Genomic DNA, 25,182 nt, shown 5'->3' on the forward strand with positions numbered 1-25,182 from the left:
TTCCTTCCTTCCTTCCTTCCTTCCTTCCTTCCTTCCTTCCTTCCTATTATAGAATAACAGAATAGTTTGGATTGGAAAAGGACCTTCAAGATCATCTTGTTCCAACCACCCTGCCATGGGCAGGGACACCTTCCACTAGAACAGATTGCTCCAAGCCCCAGCCAGTCTGGACTTTAACACTTCCAGGAATGGGGCATCCACAGCTTCTCTGGGTAACCTGTGCCTCAACACCACCACAGCAAGGAATTTCTTCCTGTTATCTAATGTAAACCTACTTTATTTCAGTCTGAAGTATTCCCCCTTGTCTTGTCCTTCAAGACTGTGTAAATAGTCCCTCTCCATCTTTCCTGTAGTCTCCCTTCAAGTACTGAAGGCTCAATAATCCCCATTCCCTCAGCCTTTCCTCATAGGAGAGGTTCTCCAATCTTCTAATCATCTTGTTGGCCTCCTCTGGACTCACTCCAACAGGTTCATGTCCTTCCTCTGTTGGGGACCCCAGAGCTGGATGCAGCCCTGCAGGTGGAGTCTCACAAGAGCAGAGTAGAGGGGCAGAATCTCCTCCCTTGACCTGCTGCCCACATGACTTTTGATTCAGCCCAGGACACACTTGGCTTGTCAGGCTGCAAGTGAATATTGTCAGCTCATGTCCAGCCTCTCATCCACCAGCACTCCCAAGTGCTTCTGGGCAGGGCTGCTCTGGTCTGTTCATCCCCTATCCTGGATGCATACCAGGGACCACCCTGACCCAGATGCAGCACAATGCACTTGGTCCTTTAAGCCTCATGTAAAGCACTCCACGTGTGGCCTCATCAGCTCTAAATAAAGGGGGGAGATCCCCTCCCTTAAGCTCCTGGCAATACTTTTTCAGATGCAGCAGAGGATTCCATTCACCTCCTTTGCAGCAAGGGCACTTTGCTGGCTCATGTCCAGCTTGGTGTCTACCAGAGCCCCAGGTCCTTTTCTGCCAAGCTGCTTTCGAGTTGGGTGTCTTCCGGCAAATATTGGTGCATATGCATGTCTGTATGCAGTCCTGAGATCTTCCTTCTTACCTAGTGAGAAGAGATTTAGACTCCATGAAATGCAATGGTTAAATTGCCATCACTTTGTTTTCTCACTGTCACTGGAGCCAGGATTACTTCGTTGTGGTTATCCCATATAGTTTTTAATCAAAATCCCCATTAGTAAACATGAGGAATGTGGTCCCATGGGATTCAACAAGACTCGACATGACTGTACCAGCATGTAAATACCAGGATTAGTGTAATAATGTTTAAAGACAAAATATGACACAGTGGGAGACAGCAACAAGAGAAAATGCAGAGGCTGAAAGAAGGCAGCAAAGACAGTGGTGATACAGCACTTCACAGCAGTGCCCTGCTCACTGCCAAGTCTTCTGCTTGTTTAGAGCCCTGCATGTTACTTGGTCAAAAGGGATCAGAAGATCCGTGTTAGGAAAATGGTAGGCATTGAGCAATGCTTTCAAATTGTTGTTCTTGATTTAGGGGAACTATTTGGGATTTAGAACTTCTAGGGGGATCTCGTTCTGATACACTTATGTACTATTTTCACTCCAGGAATGAAATGAGTCTCACTCATTTTGTTGGACAGAGAAAATAACTATTTAACAAGAATAGAACTAAGTCAACCCCCTGTGTATCAATGAATTAAAAAAAACATTGCTGATTCTCTACAGATGCTCTAATTCAGGAGAAGGATACAAAAGGTTGATAGAAGGCAGTGGGGAGTTTCAAAATAAAGACTTTGGTGATTACACAAAAAAAAATCCTTTTCCATAGTATTAATTTTGCATCAATTCATTTTAATGGTTTTGATTGCCCTCAAGAGGTCTGGCCTAAAACAAAGGAAACTAATTCTAATCACAGGAAATTTATTTTGCTTAATTTTGACCTTGCTCAGATAGCAGAGGATTATATGTCTGAGTTTTGTGACCTGTCTAGGACAGGCTCTGAAAATGGAAACTGGGATAGAACACAGACAGAAAAAATTATACAAGAACACAGGAAGATAATGAGACAGTAGAAAGTAGAACAGAGGCAAAATTATACGGAAAAATTATAACAACATGAAGGTCCTAAAAATAAGGTGATATTTTGAGTTCATGTAATCTAACAAATATGCCTTCAACATATAGGAGTGAATAATTTTCTTGGCAACATATTAGATGATCAATTGTTCCAGAAGACTTTTCACATCTCTGTTGAATCACTACAAAGAGCTAGACATTTCTGTCCTTCCCTTTCATTTTATGTGTTTTCTTAGTTGCAAGGTATCAAAGAGTTTGCAAAGCAATGCAAGTCTGTGCCCTGTGCTGGGAATAGCCAATCTCCACATGCATAAGGGACTCAGTTCTTCTCTTCTGCTTGATTGGAGGCTGTGGCAATATCCTGTCACCTTTACATTACCTGTAGAAATGAGGAGCTGGGCAATTTGCCCACATGGGTTAAAACCAGGAGCGTGGTTACTTTGAACCTCAGTAACAGCACAGAGCAGACAAGGCAGATAGAACTCTCTGGTAAGGGGATTAGTCCTGCTCGTTTGGTCCCTCAGGCATCCAGAGAGGACCCTTGCATTCTCACGGTCCATGCCTGGGCGCAGTTAGGAGGCAGCTTGGCAAGAAACTGCTCCCAGAAGGTGGATGGAGCTGTGGAAAACAAGGTTTATCTTGCCTTTGACCTATGCTTTGCAACTGGCTCTCAGGGCCAGAGACTAGATCTTGATCCTCTTCTGCATTTGCAGACAGAGAGACAGCAGCGTTCACTCTAATCCAGACTCATCCTTGCCATAGCTATGTAGCCTCTCGGAGTCCTTATGATGTGACCTTTACTTCTTTGCATGTATTTGCCATTTCAGCTTGATTCTGGGCACTGTAGAGACAGAACACAGATTAATAGATGGGTGTCTTCTGTCAGGAGCTGTCCTGGCATAGATGCCCATCCCTGTGTCTGATGTGCCTCAGAAACATTGCCCTTAAGGTGAAATCATCCTCATTACTCTCTCCTGTGAGCACCACTCCCCAGTACATGGCCACTTTTATTCGATGAATGTTCTCCTCTTGCCTTCTCTCCATTTCCAGGGTTTTTTTTTAAATTCAAAACTGCATCTTCATTCCTTGCCAGATTAAAAAAAAAAATAAATAAAATTGTCCTGACTAAAGGAAAAGACCTTAAGTGAATTCATTTTAAAACCATAATTCAAAAGATTTGCTACAAAACTGTGTTTCAATCCAGAGTGTCATTTATTCCATGATGTAAGTAATAGAAATGATCATGTGACAGATACTGTGTTATGAAATCTTATAGCAACACAGTTTGTGAGAAAATATTATATAAAACATTGTTATCTTTCTAATGCCTATGAAGCTATTACATAGGGACATAGATGTGAGTAGATACTGGAATGATTTTAAGCTAATTTCTGAATCATTCTCTCATGCTTGAGTAAAATACTTGGACATCTTTGATGTTTGTAGGAAGAAAATAAGATAAATATTAAATGTACTCATTACAGAACTAACCCTTTCAAGTCTGCTCCTCACATTAGATTTGAAGCACTAAAAAATAAAAAAGACTCAGTTCTCAAAAAAATCACCACTGCTTACATGTCTGCTGTGACATGTGTCCAAAACAGTTTCATTCAACTTATTGTATTTATCAATATGTAAAATTTAAAGTGGAAAGTCAATGCATCACTTTTTTCCACAGGTAGCTTAATGCATTTTTTTAAAAGAAGATCTGCTTTTTACACTAAATTTGCCCTTTACTACTCAAGTTTAAAAAAAATATGAAAAATTATGGGTTCATGGAACACTTTATCCTACAGGGATATCTTTATTAAACACATTGATCTGTATCTTTGCAGTTTCTTTGGTAGTCAGATACCACAGCTAGGATGCACATGCATCTGAGTTAAGTCACTTGGATGAACAAATATTCTGTGAGCACTCTTTCAAGGGTATCAGTGTAAATGAGGTTATACTACACAATCCAAATGTCTCTGAAAAACCACCACCTTCAGTATCAAATTCTGTTTATGTGTTAACCTCGGCATTTACTGTATGGAACACAGAGCCTGTGCAGCTGCAAGCAGTTTAAAGTCAATAACTCTGGAATATTTCCCCCTATCTTAATGGAGATCAGAAAGATTGATGCACTGGCTGTCCTGTGCTATTCAGTTGAGTCTTACTTAAGGCTTGGAACAAATTGCATTATGTTATGCTACATCTTCTTTTCTTGGTTTTTGTTTTTGGTGGTGGTAATTTCCAGAATTATTTTATTCCAGCAGTTAAATGACACAAAACCCTTGTGGACAGGAGTAGATTTTTTCCTGTCAAATTTAACAAGAACAAGAACAAGAATAATATAATGCATTATTTCCATTTGAGGTGTAATTTAAATCATGGAGCAAAAAAGTAGAAGACTGAAATTTAGTGACACTAACAGCACCCTCCTTTCATTCAACAGCCCAAAGCTATCAGGGAAGGGCTCATCCTCAGTATAGAAGTTTCAATCTACCTGTTATTTTCCCTGATGGGAGTTTTTAACCACATTTCATAATCAGATTCACCAGCCATTGACTAACTGGGGACTGCTGTGGTGGGATGAAGCCATGGTATCATTTTAGTTTTTAAGTTGCACAAAATATTCAAAAGGAGAACAAAAATGGTGCTCAGTCCTAGTGGCCAGATTTGAATATTTCTGTTCTTGCTTCAGTGCATATTGAAACATTCAGTTCAACAACAGCATTTACACTGGGAAAGCACAGAGGGCTTCACACCAAATGCCTCAGAAAATGAGATGATGCAAAATAATGTTCACATCTCTTTATAATTTTTTTCTTGGAAATAATTTTCTCACTAAATGCAGTTCAAGTTTTGATTACTGCCAAGAAAATTTGTGTTTAAATTAGGGAGCAGAGGTCACAGTTCACAAAAATATTTTGAACTGAATATCTAAGCCATCAAAACTGAAGATTCTAAGGGGAAGATTAAAGATTAGATTAAGATTCTAAAAGGAAAAAAGAGTATCTTCTTCATTTTTTAAAGCACTAACTCCACAACTGGTTCAGAAATGTATTATGTTATATACCACAGAGTGAATGGAATGGAAACCCAGAGTACAGAAAGCCTTTTACAAGTGTGTCACCCACTAGTCATAATGAGAGACTGAAATGACATGGAGAGTGACATTCATGGGTGTATGGTAAGAAGTGACAAGCAATTTTGAAGTGAAAGGTCAAACTGTCAGTCACTTATGGCAAATAACCATTTTCAAGGACTCCGATGTCCATTACTTACAGACATTCTGGAACCCAGGCAGCATAGGATGTGTGATGATCTCAGGGGTTTGATTTTCGGTTAATTTTTGACAAAAAAAAATTTAATAGATTTGGTCTATGGAGAAGCACTGTGTTACAGAATATACTGGAAGAAAAAGGTGTTTACTGGAGAAAGTCTGTCAGGAAGTTGAGGTTTATTTTCTCCCTCTTCAGTCACATCAGCCAGGAAAAGGATATAACAAAGAGCAAGTTCTCTTTGTGTTATGCTAAATATAAACATTACTACTTTAAAATAAAAAAAATATACATTTCTAGTAGATAAAATAATTTTAAAATGTTTTATAAGACATTCTATAGCCTGTACAGCCCTTAAAGCTGTTTTCTTTGCCCACTGTAGCTCCTGACTAGACTTCTACATGCAGTGGACAGGTGGAGAAACCAGACCAATGCCCCAAATGAAATATCATTTTTATTGCCTCTAGTTCTAATCAAAAATCTTGGAAGAAATATCATACTTGTCCCTCAAATAGAGGCTTGTGTTCAATTTGCCGCTGCCTTCTTTTGACTCTCTCATTACTTTATTTTTGATATAAATCAGGACATTCCTGTCTTCCATACCACTGACCTAAGGGAAAATATAGGAGTTATTAAATAGGAATGAAGATGACAAAACTTCACTGTCATCCATTGCAATCTGAAATTTCTATAGTGAATTAATCAGATCAACCCATCTCTCTCCTGTATGTATTAATAGCATGTCCCAGAGTTTTGGGCTCTAACTCACACATAAATGTAGCAGAAAATTTGCCAACTTCCTCTTCTTAAGCTGTTGTATTACAATCGATTTGGAAACACTGTTGCAAGATATTGCTGGAAATCCTTAAGATGGATGTTATTTATCTTCTTCTGTAAAAGAAGGAAAAAATACATGAAAAAAATAGTCTCAAGTTAAAAAAAAAAAAATCAGAGTGGCCATTTTCTTTCTTTCACAGTCACATTTACTGCCTCTTACCACCCTCCCTGTCAGTTGAGTGCAAGTATCACAGATTATTTTAGAGAGTCTCTTATCTGAAAAGAGGGATGCCTCTCAGAAACTTGAGGAAAAGAGCTGAAAATAGTTCTGTGCAGTCAATATTCTCAAGCAGTGTGGAAAAGAGTGTGCCAGACTAAGTATGTGTGAACTCATAACTCCCCATTCCTGCATTTATAACACTTAAGCAGCATCACAACACTCCATATGACTGTCAAACAGTCACAGTAAGCTTAATTATTCAGCTTTGAATTTACACCATTTTTTGGTTGTTTTTCTTAGCTCTTTAGCCCAGTGGAAATAAGAGGAGTGCCACCTCCTCTAGCCCAGGTTCCTCCTGCTTGGATGCTGGAGCCCAGCCCAGCTTCCCAGGGACCTGGGACCTCATCCAGGCAGAGCTGCTGCTTTTGCATTTGTAGGTCCAACCAGAAAAGGAGCTGAGCTTGAGTTCCAGAGACAAACACACAAACACACACACAGAGCATGCTGACATGACCAGTCTCACTGGCTGCCACCAGCAAGATGCTGCTTTCAACAGCACATGCACACAGGACCCAAATAACACATAACTGTAGCCAGCCAAGTCCTCTTCCTCCTCTTTGGCTGGTAAAGATAGAATTCAGTAGTGAAGGCAGTTATAGACCATGCAGAGGGTCTTGTAAACCAATGTCTGTCCCTGGATTACTGCTTTAGAGTATAGAGAAGACACTCAAGTTGATTTTTCTATTAAATAATCTTGTGACTCATAATCTTGTCTGACCAGCTTAATGCTCTGTGTTTCTTCCACTTTCACTGTAAATATTTGCCATCAGACCTTTACCCTGTGACTTAGCAGTTTGATCAGGAAGCTGTTCATATTCTTCCTTTTCATATTCTTCTACCAGAGCTTATGATTGTCTAAAATTTCTTTTGCTTTACTTGAAACTCTAAAATTTGTGTTGGATTAAAATTATGGGCCACTGTAATTAATATTTTTAACTATTAAATGTTAGTTCTGACATTGTTGGACTTGTTTATGCAGCTGTGTCTGCAACGGAGACAGAAAGGGTAGGTGTGCTTTAAAAATAGGTTAGCTAAGTCATACCCTTGTCTCCCAGTGGGAATATTGCAGAATAAGTAAATGGACTTCCTATGGAGGCCTAAAATGAGATGACAACAGCATGTAAAGAATATCACCACATCATATCCAAAAAGATTTTTTCCTTTTTGGATACAGTTTGGGAAGAGGCTTATAGTCACAAAGGAAAGCTTTGATCAGTGTTGGGTGTGTTGCAAATGCCACTTCTGTTGCGAGAACAAAAAAGTTTTTATATATCCTTGAGACAAATGGGTAAGTTCCTGTTCCCAGAACAGGTCTCTGTGTTGCATGTGTCAGGTGAACATGGGCAGATCTTATTTCAGGTAGGCTATGGCTATGCACACCCTCCTGCAATAGTTACATGATCTGAATGTGAGTTTCCATAACACAGGCAAATACTTAATCTGAATATTTAATCTGTTGTCCATGGACACTTTTTTCTTATTCCTCCAGGTACTTTATTTTAAATCTTTTTGAACAGTTGTCTGAACACAGACACAAGAACCCTTGTGACTATGAAGTAATTTGGGCTGAAAAGATCTCAGGTAGTTTTTAGTTCAATGTCCTGTTCAAAGAAGGCTGAGCTATGGGATTGAATCAAGCCACTCAGGGATTTATCCCAATGGCAAATATGTACATTGGGAATACTACTATGTTTCTGCTGACAGGGTTTTGCTGTCATACTTGAGGAGTTACAAAGAATTACCCCTCAGTTTGGAAATAATTTAAGTGCAGCTAGAGTACAAATCCAAAGAGGACCAAATCTTGATTTTACAGAGACACAGGAAATTTAAGAATACAAAAGGCAAATTCTAGGACACAAAACCACATCTAATCCAGTAATAGAAATTTGAAAACTCAGAGAAGGCAGATATATCATCTAAACAACAGAGTAGAGACAGCACCTTAAATTTGTCAGTTTGGTGCCTGAGCTTTAGCTAAATGCTGCTTTTCATGTATAAAATATCTTTCTTTGAATCAAGATAATCCAAATAATGTATTGCTTGACCAAAATCACAGTACCATTTAACCTCACCTGAACTTTCCATTTATTTCTGTTTATCTCCCTTCCTGGTAGTCACTATTTACCAACTAAATTGTTTCGCAGAAAGCAAGAAAGATATTTTCAGGTTGCTTGGTTGTACATAAATATATAACTTCAGGCAGGCACACATCGTTTTGGAAAGCAAAATATGAGTGCAATGAGTACGTTTAACTAATTAATGACAGGAAGCTTAAAGAATAGTACAAAAGGCCTTGAAGATACTGTGGTATAGTTGGAGCTGTCTGTTTTAATGTTCTTGCACAGTGCATCCTCTAGATATCATGTTGGCCTGCAGCATCTCTTACATCACTCTGGGCCACTGTGTTATCTGTTATTCAGATCCTACCATCACAATCAGGAACTGATAATATCAGTTGCTGCTGTGTTTCCCTGTCTTACCTTTCATTTTATTTGTCTACAGTTGCTACCCTTTTTTGTTTGTCTACAGTTTACATGTACAGATAACTCACATATAAAGAATACCAAAATAAAATCTTCATAGAGGAAATATAGCAATTGGAAAATGATGTGTTTGTTCTGAACACACTGCCAATCCCCTGGTCTGTTGTAAAGGAAACTGATGGTTCTGGTTTTGTGTTTTCAGTGAAATATAAAATTTTAGAAACTGAATGTCTGGATTTAGGCACAGTCAGTTCAAAGATAAAACTTTTTTTGACTCCAAAGGACCAAAAATTTTAGTGTCTTTACCTCACTTTCCCTGTTTTTATCCTTTGCCAATACATCTCTGAGGGCACAGTTTTGGGTGTAGCTTTGCTACAATTTTCTTATTTGCTACAAATTTCTTATTTGACTTCAAGAAGACAACAAGAGCAGATTGTCCATTACTAATATTTTTCCTAATCTAGGAGACTGGGTAGTTTGCAGAATCTATGACTTGTCTTTTGCACAAAGGAACATGTGGAAATCAGAAAGATAATTATTTTTAATGTTTGATATTGTGAAGAATAATGCTGTAAACTTCATTTGGTGTTATTTTTCTTTTTCTTACCAGCCCTGATTATCTTTTTAAATGTTGAATTAGTGCTGATGATTTGAACACTGATATGCTGTTCTCAGGGTTATGAACAGAAAAGTGTCTAAAGAAATCTAAGATTTAAAAAAAAGGACAATGAAGGAATCTCTTCCGCATAATATTCAATTAAATTTTTTGGGGGTGATCATGTTAAACCACCCCTGAACTGTCAATATTCCTTATTGTCCACTTCAGAGATCCTGTCAGAAATATTGCTCTCGCAGTTTATGTCCTTTTGATGGACAGGTCAGCTGTTAGCATTTTCAGAAAAAAAATCCCACTTAATTTACATCATCAAAAAATTTACATGTTTCTTAAATGACAGCATCAACTGCAGCTGTAGGATGCTTACATTCAGAAAAATTCATCTTTGACCTTTGTTGTTTTCCTCTATTTTGGAAATAAAATTTTTATTAGAAGTTCTGGGGGTTCCCTTACTAGGTTACATTTGCTTTTTATGCAGCAGGGAATGTAAGCAGCCATAAAGGTAATCTAGTTTGAGAAAGTATTGTTTCTGCAACTGGCTATTGCCATACTAGTATATTATTGATTGCTGACAGCTTGAGAAAGAGATATTTATCTACTTTATTAATTATGTTTATACTTGCTAGTGGTGATTTTTTGTGCTATTTGTGTAATTTTTAATAAACTGCAGGAATTTAGAGGATAAAAGCCTCCTCATTCTCGTGCACTACGCAATCCTACAAGACCATCATCACAATCTCTTCACACCCATAGACCAGGTAACCCTTCAGATCAACAGTATGCTCTGTATTTTTGTAGCCATTAGGAACTTAATCCTTTTACTTTACTCCTCCTAAATACTTTCAGTTCTGCACCTGAAAGAGCCAAATTACCTATTAATTTTAGACTGGTAAGAAGTGAGACTGTGAAAGAATGAGCTTCTGCTTCCCAAAATTTGGTGACTTACAACCAAGAATGACTAAGAAATACAGAAGGAATTCAGTTTGGTGACATTTTGACCCAAATCTACCAAGTGAAACCAAGGTCTAGAACACTAGTTACATTATTTAATAGCTTGTTTTCTTTCCCAAATCTTCTTTTCAAGGAGGACTACAAACAAACAACTTCAGTAGAACTCAAAAACTGAAGGGTTAAGAACTCTTCAAAGTCTAAGATATCAGCTTTAAATTATTAATTACCATCTTAAGGAAAAAAATTATCAAATAATTATTATTGAAAAGGAGTAGGGGGTACTTTATTTTTGGTTGTGGTGGCAGTGGGTTTTTTTCTTAGTTTTTTTTTTTTTTTTGAGAATAGAGAACGAAAATAGATTTGGGCATCATACTCTTGTAGGAAATTCTATTCAACATCCACCTGACTGATCACAGCCAAGCAACATGGGTCACCCAACCATGCATCCAAACCTTTTCTTACATAGTTCTGCTTCATTGTGGGGGCTTCTGAGCTGCTTGTAAAGGAACACCTCCACTTCTGTACTGTACAAACTGACAAAAGCCAACATGGCATTGATTTTCTTACTGCAGCAGCTGTAACATGCAGTGAATCAGAGTCTGCAACATGAGCAACTGAGCTGCTCCTGCGCTGGAACAGACACCTGGGGATGGAAGCCATGTAGTGACCCCTGTGTAAATCATCCTGCCTCTAAGTCACAGTCAATCCACAGACACATGGAAATAGTATAAAAATCTGGCTAAATGATATAGTTCATATTTTGGGAAGCTTCTGACCAGTGGATATTTCTAAATACAGGAAATTGGCTTTTTTTTTATTATTATTTTTAATTATGGTTTGGTGACATTAGTCAGTAATTTTGAAATGGTCTTTTAACCTTATAAAAATGATTGGCCAAAATTTGTGCACTGATATATTCCTGTGTGCTCAGTGAGTATTCAGCATAAGCACACAGATTTATGTCCTCAAATAAACGAGCCAAGCAGCCACTGATAATCACAATAATGATGCCAATAATGCACACACCAGAGAATTCTAAATGCCCAGCTAGTGCTGAAACAATCCTGATTCATAACAACAGCTTTGAGAAGTTTCATTCTTCTACCAGCTGAGGCATTTTTCTACCAGTTAAATGCAAGATCGTTCTAACAGATGTTGAATTCCTTCCAGTGAACAGCAAACAGCCTTGAGCCAAACGCCAGTGACACTACCAAGTGACTGTAGCAGTCTAGATCTGGGTGTTGTTGAGATCAGCTTGTGCCTTTGAACTGTGCTTCTTGGATGATATCAGTGCAGGCTCCAGGGCATTTAATTTTGCAGCAAGCTGCCATCACCAGGTCCTATTACACTGAATTCCTGTTGCCGTCTTCCAAACTATGCCAACCTCCATTACTGACTGAGTCTGAGTCATTGTTGGGTCATGTAAGCATCAAACTGTGCACAGCAGCTTCTCCAGTTATGAATTGTATCTTGGGTTTTACTAAGCATGTCAAAAGCTCTGGCTTGTCATTTATTGCTACCCTTGGATGAGCTTTCCATCAGACTATCACTCCCAGATCAGCCTGCCACAAAAAAAAACCCAAACCCAGGCTTCTATGACTAATATTTTCTATTATAAGTAATACCTGCAAAGCAGCAGAAAGAGTCAACTCCCAAAAATTGCAAAGTTTTATTGCAATTCTGTTGTTTGTAGTACCCAGTGCTTTAGGACAGCATTCATCAGTAATACATCTATAGTCAAGATTCACATAGTGCTTGGGATTGATTATTTTAGAGGCTTTTTCCACCCTCAACAATTCTATGATTCTGTGATTTAATTCTCCTCTCATTACTGGGAGCACTGAACTTTTGTAGAGGGAGGGGTCCTGGATTTTTTACCATTAACATAAATCTGTTTTTCCATTTACCACCCATAACTCCTTTCATCAAAAGGATGAGATTATGGACATTTATGCAGGGACAAAAGTTCTTGAATCAACACTGTGATCAAAGAACACATGTATACATACAACTTCATATTCAGGGAACACCTTTGGTGCAGCAGATTAAGTCCAAATTCACAAATCTGCATATTATTCTGGATCTGCAAATAAATAAAATTTTTGTGCCTGCCACTCCTAGCTTGTCCCTGTCCAAGAGAAAGGCAGACTATAAGGAACTTGCTTGTGCTTTCCTTTTCAGGGTTTTCAACCCAGATCACCCCACAAAGGGACATATATTAAGCTATAGACTTTTCTGATATGAAGTTTTCTATCAACTACTTTCATATATGGCTAACGGGGAGCTTTGCCTGTAGAACCCAATTACTGTCATCCTGCATGGTGCCTTATCCATTTATTCTACTTTCTCTTGCCTGTCTTTGGTGTGAAGGAGATTGCTGTAAATTTCCTTTTCCTCATTTGGGAACCTAAATTTTTTTTCACTGAGGCAGTATTAATAGAGCTCAACTGTTATTAACAAAACATAGATAGTCACACAACACATCCTCTTACTTGTTTGTGGTGTTTAAACACACACACACACACAAACACATATGCACACACACACACAAGTTTACTTGCAGTTATCCATTTGGAGGGCAGCTCAAGTGCAATCTCAGCAATCGCAGCCATGATTTGACAACAGCAATTGCCCTCTCAGAAAGGGGAGGTTGTGCTGGTTTGCCAGCAGCTACTTGTTCATCTTTTAGAAAATGTCCTGCAGTGCTCCTCATTCCCGCACTTGTCCATGAATCCCTGTAGCCTTCACCCACAACTGCCTCCCCTTTGGGTGCAGTTTGAGCTCCATAACCCAGCTGTGGCCTTGTACAGATTGAGCAGGCTCTTGGTGTGCTGATTTTGTCAGTTCTTGCAGATTAAACAGGAGTCGTCGTTGCAAGGACTGCCAGTCCTTGGGAAACTTCCAAACACAAGCTTCTTGGCATGTACCTCTCTCCTGCTAGGTGTTAGCCAGTAGCTATTTCTACATCCAAAAATATTTATATACACAGAGACTACTTACAAAAACGCATACAGACAGTAAATTTCTGATATTACCACTTCAGAGGCAGAGTTATGGTCAGCAGTACAAAATGTAAAAAAAGCCCTGTTGAATAAATCCAGCATCAGTATTTCTGTGTTTTAACGTTGACTACTTTTGTTTGTTTTCACCTCAGGTTTTTTTCCATCCCAAAAGCACATCTCAAAGAGAGTGAGACAACAAGAGTTAATAAAATTTATGGAAATTTTAAATTCCCCATTGGTGCTTAATCCCTTACAACATGTACAGAAACAAAATAACCTCCTGCGATGCAATAACCAAAGGACATTCTCTGTTATGCAAAGGACACTCAGCTGTTCTTTTTCAGTTGCTTCATCTTTGTAAGATGATGTGATGCAGATCTATGCAGGTGTTTTGGGAAAATTCCAAATTTTAAAGGGGATTCTGACCTTGGCTTAAAATAAGGCTAGAATTAGTAGATAGTATTCCACTAACTCTGAAACTCGTGGTGTTTCAGTATAGACATTTTTCAAGAGGCTCATCATTAATTATACCTATGTGTATTGTGTACTATCCCCTCTTGAACACAGGACTGCATAGCCTACACCACATTGTCATGCCTGCATTAAATAATGTGGAATTTCATACCTGTAAGTCCAAAATTATATTGTTCTCTGATTGTCTTGCTTATCTGCCTGTTTTAGAAATGTTCCCTGGTTCTGATGTGCTACTAAGTGAAAAAAAAAACAGTAGTAAACTTATTTTCAACGTGAAAAGATTTAAATAGGACAGTCCCTATTTTGTTTACCCCCAAGAATTGTTCAATCTAGGAAAAAGAAGAACATCTGCTGAATTAGTTTGTAGGGAGAAATACAGAGTTGCTGGAAATGTCTTCATTTCTTTGAGCTCAGTAGTGTACATTTTCAAACTGAAAGACCTTTGTTTTGTAAATAGTGTATGTTGAAAAGATGATACAGCAGGAAAATGAATGTCTAAAACAAGAAAATAAAAAAAAAAATAAGGTAATTCAACACTGTTGGTAACCTCAGAATTCCCACACTGGTTTGAAACAGATCATCTGGAACTTATGGCAACTCTATGGAGATTGAAAATAAAATAAAGTTTAAATAGATTCCCCATCTCTATTTGAATCTTTATAATCTGTACAGTGTTTTATAAGAATATAGAAATACTGAAAAATTCTGCAATGATTAGAACACTGAACCTGGGTTTCGAATTAACACAGTATGTAAAAAATTCAGGTGGAGATTCCTGTTGTTACCTCAGGGAATTCATTTGGAAGGAAACCTACCAAACAAATTAGAAAAACTAAAGTACTTACATTCAGAAGTATGAAATTCATCTTCTCCTATTCCTATGTGACATAATCTCATTATGCATTTCTACTGCAACACCTTTCTGTGTTCATTGGAAAGAAGTATTCGACACTGATTAGTTAGACAGAATCTGCAAACAACCTGCCTCTGGGCCTCAGACCTTTACCCAGAGCAAGAAACTTCCATCAACCTTTTTTACCTTATCCACCAGTAAATATTAAATGTAGAGATAATCATCTCATGAAATTTGCTTCTCTAATTTGACCATCAGGAGCTTAAGACATACTCAGACAAATGCCCAGACACTGAAAACCTCAGAGCAATGTGTGATAAACTCCACTGTAACTTCCTAAATTTTTGGGCTAAGTTGTATGAGGTACTTAGACAAGAGAGTTCTGTTGAGTTCCCAGCTCTTGATCCAGGGATTCGTGCACCTAAATGGCCTTACACCACTATTCTTTCTATCAAAATTATGGTATATCCAACACGAGGGGCTGCCGTGCAACTATGGAAGCAACCATTTAAATTAAAAAATGCCAGGGGTAAGAGATTGACACATTAAAGGACAACCACTGCAGTTTAATATATTTTTCAATGCCATGGACAGTGGTATTGAGTGCATCCTCAGCAACTTCATGGAGGACACCATGCTGGGTGTGGTGCAGTTGACACGCAGGAGGAAAGGGATGACATCCAGAGGGACCTGGACAGGCTGAAAAGGTGGGGCTGTGTGAACCTTGTGGAGTTCAACGAGGCCAAGAGCAAGGTCCTGCACCTGGGTCAGAGCAATTCCAAGCACAAACACAGGCTGGGGAGATAATGGATTGAGAACAGCCCTGAGGAGAAGGACTTGGGGGTGTTGGTGGATGAAATGCTGGACATGACCGGCAGTTTGCACCTGCATCCCAGAAAGCCAAGCGTGTCATGGGCTGCACCAAAAAAACAGGGAAATCTGATATACTGGAGAACATTCCTGCCCATGGCAGTGGGGGTAGAACTAGGTAATCTTCAAGGTCCCTTCCAACCCAAGCCATTGTATGATTTTAATTTCTTGGGAGTAACTGTCAACAGCTCATTAGAATTTAATGTTGTAGGCACAAAACAATATCTGTAAGTATAGTAACAAATAACTAAATTTTTAGGACATGTCGTTTGGGGTTCATTTCTCAGACTAACTTCATCTGATGAACATGCTGTTCTTTTTTTGTTAGCATGCAAAAATTATTTCTACTGAATTTAGACTAACCTGAGTAAATAATTTTCTAGAAATATGCTTTTAATACAGCACGCTGCAATTTCCATATGCTAATATGTACAACACAGATAACATGCAGTTTAAGGACAAAATGTGTTTGTTGAATAACTCCTTCTGTACTGCTACATTTTAAGTTCTGTGAATAGAGCACAGTTGAGTTACCCACTGAATGTGTCTTGATGAATGGAAATTGTGCAGTAATTCTAGATCAGTGGAAGAAATTCCAGGGGACTGGGACTGTTTGGAAAACAGAATAAAGGTTTTCTTTCTGTTAGAGCCAGTTTAACAAAATAGATTTGATGAAGATCCAGAAAAGAACTTAGAGACCAAAAATTATGTTTTTAAATTATAGCTTTCTATCTTAAAAGACAGCATAAAGCTAGTCCATTTGAAGTCACTTGGTCCCAAAAGTTCATTTTAAATGGAGAAATCTTCACCGTGATAAGTAACCCTTCCTATGTGCCTTTGAGATCCTTCAGTTAGACACAAACTTGTCTCAATATCCACAAGAAGTTACTTTTGTGTGTCCACAGGGTTATAACCTTTGAATAACAAAATAAAATGCAATGCTCAAGGATTAATCAAAGCTGTGTAAAATGGCCTGACCATTTTTGGCCATGCAGGCACAATTGGGACTGATTACAAATACAACTAGCAGCAGTTAGAAAAGACTTATGCCTCTCACACCAAAATAAAAAAAACCAATTTTTTTTTAATCTGCAGCTATAGAGAGATTGCCCAGTTTCGGGAGAATCTGAGTTCCCCTCTGTTGAGCAGTTATGAGCACCAGCAACCCTTCTTTCTGTGTTTGCATTTTCAGGAGTTAACGCAGTTCATTTCTCCCAGGGAACACTTGTAGACATCTACTTTGAAGACTGCTTTCAAAGGCCTGAGCTACCTCTCCTAAAGTCAGAATCCATACAGGGTTACATATCATGTGCTTCCTATTCCAGCTCTTGCCCATGGTTTCCAATTTACTGCTCATTCTAAGGCTCCTAAAACTCTTCTCTTAAATATGGAGGGCCTGCTTCTGGGTTTTCTTTGGAATCCACATAAATGTTTAAATTAAATACAGGAAATGCAAATCTCATTAGTAGCTTTTTTAATCTCTGTTTGGAGATATCCTATTAATTGGGCTATATTTGCACAAAAATGACACTGATTATTCCAAAATCATACCATGAATATGAAAATATATCAAGTTTAATTGCATCTTACAGCAAAGAAAATTAACTAACAAATTCTAATCATTTTCAGCAGTTGAATTTGGAAACTATTTGCTGGTTTCCAATTTAATCTAAATATTTGACCTCTTGCTTACTTTAGCTAATCTCTAATTCATTTTCTGTTTATGTCTTCATAATATATTTACTGCCAGAATATCAGTTCCTTATCTCTTTGACAAAAGGTCATATTCTCTTAAGTCTCCTTTATAGAGCAGGTCTCCTGGGGAAGGTTAATAATATCAGGCCTCTAAATGCTGAGGTGCTTGTGCTGTTTTATTAAGACTGATAAACAGAATGGTTCTTGTTTATTAAGGGCAGTTAGGATATAATAGTTTCTCTAGATTTTTTTTTCAGAAAAAAATTATTTGTATACAATAACATTATTCTTCTGTTGTCCATAAAATCAAAACTTATAATTTATCTTATTCTCTACCCCTTCTTGGCTTTTTTACCTTTTCCAATGAAGTGAATGTAGCACTATGGTTAAACTCACAGGGAAAAGGACAGAAGTGACCAAAGACTAAAAATTCATATTTAGTTTCCCAAAAAAATACCCAGAGGTGAGGGTCAGAGTGAAGGAAAAGAAAAAAAGAAAAAATAAAAATTCTTTATTTCATAGCTGATTCTATAAGGAAATTAGTATGCAACAAAGCCTCTCTATGGCAACAATTAATTGAGCTGCTATCAAATGGACTCAGGGAAACCCCCTTTCTGATACCACTGTGTTTTGAATAAAAAACAATAATTTAATTTAGAACCTCTTTGAATGTTATATCTTGTATGGTCCAGAGGCATCAGCTCATATTGAACAAGAAGCTACACATGCAGAAATGATGATATAGTCAGAGGACAGATTCTAAATACTCCTTTTTCCAGAAGACTGATATATTTTTCAGCCCTGAAAGAATATCTTTCTTTTTCTTTTCTCAAGTACAGAAAAGTTAGTAGCTGAGGGATTTATTTCAAAGCTTCTGTTTATGAAAATTTCATTCATAATGTTTCCTAATAAACTAATCAGTAGTACCACTTCATCATAATTAATAAGTAATAAGCATATTGTTTGAAGATGCTAAATGTTTAAGTTTTTGTTTTTCTTTCTCTCACTTGTTTTCCAGCAACCCAATGTATCTGCCTGGACATTAACGAGGCAGAAGGCTTTTGGCTTTATTGTTATTACCAACTGCGTTCAGTTTTGACTAATCCATTAAAACACTTTAGATAATTGGTGCACTTACTTGCAGCTGTGGAAGAGGCAAATATAATCCCCAACTGAATTTGACCCAGTAAAGTTATTGCTCTGTTTTTCTGCACCTTCTTAAGTAGAAACAAAATTCTGGTGCTTAGAAGTAAGCACATTGAAAGTATCAAGGACCATCACTTCCAAAAGCTTCTTGATTCTTACTCTTATTACACATCTTAAAATCTTTCTTTCTCTTTCTCTTCCCATACCTTCATTTGAATTCTGCCACCACGTGAGCAAGAAAAATGATGCTTCACTAAGAGCAAGTGGAGTTCTTCACTCACAGCATCTGAGGGACCATAAGTTCATGATCCTGTTACCTGCCACAGAGTTTGCGATTATGAGAAAATAATTTAGAATAAAACCATTAGAGGCACTGAATGCCCCAAATTACTGAGCAGAAGATAAGAACCTCTGAAAATCACATCCCTACTCAGTTTGTACAGCAGGTCCAGCAATTTCTCAGATGCCTGGGAAGTATCTGTGAATTTCAAGAAAATACTTGATGTGGAATTTAGTGGTGATTGACAAAAAGTTGGACATGCTCATACAGCACCTATGGTCTGTTGATATCATTATTCCTTTTAGTGTCACACTAAACACACAAACTTCCTTTTAGTGTCACATTCATGTCCATGAGGCAAGAGGAGGAAGATAAGCCATGTCAATGATTGCTCATCTTTGACCGCTGGCAAAGGAATTGTCTGGATTTATAATAGTTTTATGAAGAGTTTATGGGGTTTTGCACCTCAAGCTCATTGTGAATTTTCACCCAATTTACTTTAGAACAGTCTTGTTGGAATAAGCCAGTAAAACAGATAATATCCTTGAGCAATTCCAAAAGTTGCAGTTTCCACTGAAAAGCGTCTTACAGTATCAGGACTAGCTTCGGTTTGGTGCAAATAAACATTATTGATGTTCTATAGGCAAGATTCTATGACTCCAAAATTCCCAGCAACTGCAAATTAATGCAGCTGCAACATTAAATAGACCCACTGTGATTTGAGCCATCTGAAAATGTGACCTTTATATTTTATGTTGGTATTCTCTACAGACATCCTTTGAAAGTGAATCTATTTGAAAGTCTGAGGTTTTTGCTTAATATTCTGATGAATTTTTCTCTGGGGTTGAAAGAGAGAACTGATGTAGAAGTCCTACAATGACCCAAGAAGGAATACACACACAGATTATGTATTATATAAACATGATGAAGTAGAAATGCAACAAGAAATCATGCAACAAATCAGTAGTCATTTCCCACTGCTCTCTTTGATTGTAAAAGCATAACACAGACAATAAGGGAGGTACGATTTAGCGTTGAACAAAAATTTGAGGCAGACACAAATATTTCCTTTAAACAGAAACAATATTTGTACCACACATTGACATAGTATGAAAAAAAAAAAATCAGTCTGGAGATCTGTGGAAAACACTCTAAAGTGATCTCGTCCTTTCATTACACCGATGCTCATTTCTGACTTGGGTATTGTCTTCACCCTCTTTCTTTTCTTCCTAAAGGAAGAACTATGTAATTAAGATGGAGGGGTGGTTTTTTATCTGGAATTTGAATTCTAGAGATGTTTTCTAGCAGTAGAAGATGAAAAAGCATTTTTTGATTGCCTGAAGCAACACTAATCAAATGTTTGGAGGTTCAGATATCTGAAAGCATTTATGCAACATCCTGTTCAGGCACCTTTCTGTGGATCTCTGTCTATCAACGGCAAAATGCTCTATTTTAAGAAAGAAAGAACTCATAAGAACATGCAAGCTTCAAATATATTCCCTATAGGGATTTATTTCCTACTTGTAGAGACCCATTCTGATTGTTTTATGCTACCATTAGAGTGGAGAAAGTGGAATTATATTATGCCTCAAATTTAATTCTAATTTAATCTATTTCCCTCTGAGATGATTCACACAATTTTGCTTATACAAAAAAAAAAAAAAAAAATTGAGAGTGAGGTCTAGGAAAAGACAGCAGAGTTGAGTTTTGTTTGATTGTTTGATTGTTTGTTTTTCATTCTGATAAAGAAATATGAAGACTTCACAGAAAGGCAAAAAAGAAAATGATTTGTCATGAAGGGTCCCAGCCCATCTGAAAGGAAAGCAATTTCCGCTGCTCTAGGTTTACTTGTAAAATAGTTTGCTTAACCTTAATCATAAACATCTGATTCTCATCTCTCAATTTCTTGGGGTCAGGAATATTCATCTCATATATCAAGAACAAATAGCTTTCTCATCCACGTTTTGGTCAAACAGATTCAGGTATTTGTATCTATGAACTGTTAATCTTTGCATGTCTTATCATATTGTTTTCTTTCACTGCAAAGACTTTTTAGGAGCTTAAAAGTGGCTCAAACTCTCTTCAGCTTCAGTTTGGAATAAAGTAGTCAGTGCTGATATGAGTTGTTGAAAATTAATACCTTATAATCCAAAATTCTTCTTTTTAAGCTTAATATTATCTTAAAAAGAAAAATATGTACATTAGACACAAGAGGGAAACAATCAACTAAAGCTATTTCAATATAGTTACATTGCTTAGGAGTACGAAGCTGAAAAAGTAAAATTAGGAATGAGGTGAAAAAACTCTAAAGTTTAACCTTCTCCACAATTTATGTGGGAATTAAGAATCACGCCTAAGTAGGGACACAACATTCACCTAAAACTGGCTTCAGATGAAGAGGCCTGAAAAATAACAAACTAGTTCAGGCTAGCTTGTGATCTTACCTACATCCATTTAAATTTAATATCTGGTCAGAACAATTACACTTATTCCAATAAAATTTAAGGCAGAATTTTTCTTGTCCTGCCCCTTGCACAGTTCTAATTTCAGCTCAGAGCAGCATCCAGCTCATAAGCACCTACCTGATTGCTGCTCCTCTCTGAAAGTTGCCCCTTCACCTTTCTGATGCAAATCCCACAAGGCAGAGCTCCCTTTCACAGGCAAGCCTTCCCTGTCATCACCTGTTACTCCTATGCTGCCATAAAAGCCTCTTTTCATCCCCAAAATTATCTGAACTCAGATTTCATGCTTTATTCCCACCACTGGAACTACTCTGTTTTGATCACGGCCAAGTCACAAAAAACCCCTCAAAGTCAGGAGAAGCAACACATCTGTTCATTCTCTTCTGTGGCATTACTCCAGGATTTTAACCACCTGGGTACCAAAAATTACGGTTTTGCCACTCTCAGGGATATTGGACTGTATTTCAGATATGGTGCTGAGGCAACTGCTTTGTTTGGTCCCAGCTGTGTGGCCATAGCAGTACAGAGACAGCACACCTATAAACAGATACGGAAAATGAACAGGGACATGGAGAGCCCAAGCAAATATTTGTGCCATTAACATGTCATGAACAGTCTCTACAGAAACCTGCATCATAATTGTAATGACAATATTGTGCAATACATTGCACAATTCTTCTTTTTGGTTATCCATGCAAGTGAAAAATTGTTAAAAAGGAATGAAAATGCTTCTCTTACCAGTTATACTTCCTTGGAAGAAAAATAAACAAATTGCAGACACATGCTTGATGCCAAAAAGATCTTCAGGTATTTACTTTGGAAAATGTTATAATGGAAGTTTTTGGCTGCAATTCAGTTTAGCTGCTGATGGAAGGAACAAAAAGGGATAAAAAATGAGTTCTTAAAGGTCCTATTTTTATTCAGGTAGGAAATTTAATCTTGAAAAAGCTTGAGAGAATTCTATAAATTATTTTAGACACAAAAACCACTGAAAAGCAAGGGAAGAATATAAAGAAGGACTCTTGTTTATCCAAGATGTAAAAGGAACCATAGAAGCTCCAAATGGAAAAAAAAAAAAAAATAATAAGAAAAGAAGGAACAGACAGAGCACCAGTGGGAATAGCCTGCCATCCTGGTGCCAGCTGCAGGCTATGAGTCTGTGCCCAGGACGGGAAACTCCTCTGCTCCACGGCAGAGCTCTGGGCAGAAGTGAATGGGTTGAGGAATACCATAAAATCATAGAGTCAAAGAATTACTGAGTTGGAAAAGGCAAAAAAAATCAGGCATTCTGAACAGAGAAGGAATTGTAGGTGAGGGGGTAGCTGGAGCATGTCTTGGGCACAGCAATCATGAAAGGATGGAGCTGTTGAATCTTGGAGAAGTGAGGAGGGGAATCAGCAGAACCACTACTTTGGTCTTTTAGAGTGCAGTCTTTGTGCTGTTAAGTCACACTGAAGACATCCAGCAAAACCATGCTGAAAAGAAGGAAGAGGTATCACCAAAATTTTGACATTCCCAGTGTTAGGAAGAGAAGCCACAGCAACTAGAAATCAAGACATTATAAAACACCTGAGACATTATCACTGGGAAACTCCACTCATTCCTCATCTCGGCTGTCATATCCCAGTTACAGGTTTCAGGATCTTCTCTGGTTGAAACACTTTATCTGGACATATCTGTATGTACTAGTAAACCAACAGGTGTATGCTATCTATAACATGCCTGTAAAGGGTTCCGATACAAAAAATAGAAGACAAAACCAAGAAGAAATATGTTTACATTTTATTATTTGCCTTCCTTTCATAATTAGTACAGGAACCTAGAAAACTTGGCACTTAATTTAATTTTTAATCTCTATTTTCAGAAGCTGAGTTCATACTCTGAAAATTAACAGCACAGATGATACTGTGATATGAAGAGTATACCACAAACAAGAGAGCCTTCAACAAAATGGAGGTGTTTTTTATGTCCTTATATAATTTTACTTCTACTACACAAAAAAAAAAAAAATTCCTATAAATATGGGAAAATAATCAGATAAGCAGATAAGCTAGCAAATCATATTCAGGAAAACTCTTTAAGAAGCATGCAAACAGAATTAAAATAAATTCAACATTTGTGTCATGAAGAATTGACAGTTTGATGTTGCAACCTCAAATAAAAAGTGTTTAATCTTTAAAATTACCAGCAAAAGTAAATTTCCAGGATATTTGGCTTTCGATAAAAATTCCATATGAATGTTTATATATTAGTAAGGATTTTTAACATGTCATTTAAAATGTTATAGCAAATTCATATTTATTTTTTATTGGCTTATTATACCAGCTGTATTCCAGGTAGGACAACTTGCCTATATTAGAAATGTTTTATTTATGAAATCACAATGTGTGGATTCAACTCTGTACTGATAGAAACATCATTTCTTCTCTGTACCAAAATATTTCCCATACTGTTAATAAGAGAGTCTGTCACTCCAAACAGGGTTTGCTATTCAGTGCCAGAACCCAGAACACCATAAAACATCAGTTGCATTTGAGTGATGCACGATGGAATTTCTCAACCCCTGCTGATCAATGACCAATTCATCGCTGGCCACCCCTGTGGCCAACTCACCCCCGTGTTATTGGTCAGCATGAGGCCGGATGGGAGGGAATATCCCTTTGGTCACTGGGGTCAGCTGTCCTGGCTGTGCCCCCTCCCAGCTTTTGGTGCATCCCCAACCTCCTTGCTGGCAGGGCAGCATGAGAAGCTGAAAAAGTCCTTGACTGAGTGTGAGCACTGCTCAGCAGCAACCAAAGCATCAGAGTGTTCTCAACATTATTCTTTTCCTAAATCCTAAATCCAAAATAGAGCACTTTTCCAGCTACTAGGAAGAAAATTAACTCTATCCCAGACAAAATCAAGACACAATATTACCTGAGTCTCTGACTTCTCATTTAACAAGTCTTATATTTGAATTTTTATTTATTTACTTTTTAATCTGAACTGTGGTTTAGCTGGAAGATTTTGAGATATTCTTGTGTAGTGGTGTAATTTATGTCTTAAGTGATTATGTTCTAACCAGACCTGAGATTCCAATTTCCATTAATTCTTGTCAATGTCAAAAATCATAATGACCTGAAAAGAACAGAAGATAAGTTGTGTCACTTGGTAGTAACAAATAGATCTCCTCAATAAGTCAAATGTCATAATGAAATAGAATAGACTGGTTAAAATACTATCATGATGCATGAGCAACTTATGTGTGGAGAAAACAATATAAAAAATTGAAATGGAAATGTTGTATTTTAACTATTGAAATCTTGGAGGCTAATTTTAAGTAAATAGAAAACTACTCAAACAAAATCATTAAAGCTTTTAATTTCAACATTTTCAACAAAATCTTATTAAATAAATTTTAAAAATCCATTCCAGTTGCAGGAAGAAATTGAGTCAGACAATCTAAAGCAAAATAAATCAAACAACTTTCCTTAAAATACTTTAAAAGTATTATGTCCCTAATAATTCAAAGAATGATATCAGAAATTAGTTCATTAACTCCTACCAGATAAATCTTTCCTCAGAACTGTTCTGTTACTATGGGGATCCACTGCTCAACCCTTTATTCATTAATATTTTCTGTGAAATCTCATTAGCTATCACTGTAAAAATCATTCTTTCCTCTGTCAAAAGAATCAAGGAGTTGTGGACTGGAAAGGTCTGCCTGCAGCACTGAGGCCAGTGCAGCATTCCATGAAGTCTCAGTGTATAATGGCATTTTGGAAAATGAATTTTCTTGTCCCTGTAATCCTTCCTGAAAGGCTGTTCCCAAGTGTGGCAGCCCTGAGATTTAGGCATTTTGTTCTGTTTTCCAAACACATTGTTTCCATTTGCCATTGTGCCAAGGCTGTGTTCGATCCACAGCTCTGTCTTCTCTGCTTTCCCATGCACTCCCACACATCCTCCTCTCTAACCTGTGTTTATAAATGGTAATCACATCCCTT

Source organism: Corvus kubaryi, unplaced genomic scaffold (genome assembly GCF_017639235.1).
Source record: "Corvus kubaryi isolate FWS band 111438036 unplaced genomic scaffold, C.kubaryi_AGA036_p1.0 37385, whole genome shotgun sequence".
NCBI classification, from domain to species: domain Eukaryota; kingdom Metazoa; phylum Chordata; class Aves; order Passeriformes; family Corvidae; genus Corvus; species Corvus kubaryi.